Source organism: Octopus bimaculoides, chromosome 25, assembly GCF_001194135.2.
Source record: "Octopus bimaculoides isolate UCB-OBI-ISO-001 chromosome 25, ASM119413v2, whole genome shotgun sequence".
Lineage (NCBI taxonomy): Eukaryota > Metazoa > Mollusca > Cephalopoda > Octopoda > Octopodidae > Octopus > Octopus bimaculoides.
In genome coordinates, this window is record NC_069005.1 from 17,578,602 (window position 1) to 17,579,620 (window position 1,019).

Consider the following 1,019-nt stretch of genomic DNA (forward strand, 5'->3'; position numbering starts at 1 on the left):
GGACGCAAACACACCAGCATCGGTTGTCAAGCGATGTTGGGGGGACAAACACAGACACACAAACATATACACACACATACATATATACGACGGGCTTCTTTGAGTTTCCGTCCACCAAATTTGGTCGGCCCGAGGCTATAGTAGAAGGCACTTGCCCAAGGTGCCATGCAGTGAGAATGAACCCGGAACCATGTGGTTGGTAAGCAAGCTAAATACCACACAGCCACTCCTGCGCCTACCATATGTGTGTGTGTGTGTGTGTGTGTGCGCGTGTGTGTGTGCATATATATGGTGGGGGTGGAATATGTGTTTGTGGATATGTATGTGTGTCTGTGGATATATGTGTGTGTGTATTTGTGCTTTTGCATGTGCGTGTGGATACATGTATATAAATGTGCAGATATATATGTGTGTGTGTGGATGTGTGCATCTGTATATTTGTATGTGTAGCTGTAGATATTTTTACGTTAGTTTCTGTTCATGGATATGTGTGCTTATGGAAATCTGTGTGTGTGTGTGTGTGTGTGTGTGTGTGTGTGTGTGTGTGTGTGTGCGCGTGTGTGCGTGTGTGTGCGTGTGTGTGTGTGTGTAAGTATATGTGTATGAGAGTTGGTGTTCTATGAATATACGTGTATGTACATGCTTGTAATTATATAAGTATGTGTGAGTTTGTATCTATGGTTTTATGTATGTGGGTACGTGTGTGTGTGTATGTATGTGCATATGCGTGCGTCAGCATGCATACATGTGTACCTGTGTCGTAAATACAAATGTGTATGCGTGAACTTGCGTCTGTACCTATATGTATGTGTGTAAATACATATGTCAGGTGTAGATATGCGTGAGTTCATGTGTAATGTTGTACATGTGTGTGCGTATGTGTGCGCAGACGCAGGCACAGCCGTGTGGTTAAGAAGATCGCTTGGAACTACATCTCTTCGAGTTCAGTCTCACTGTGCGACACCTTGAACAAGTGATTTTTTAGTATAGTCTTATGAGTGAATTTGATAGACGGAAAC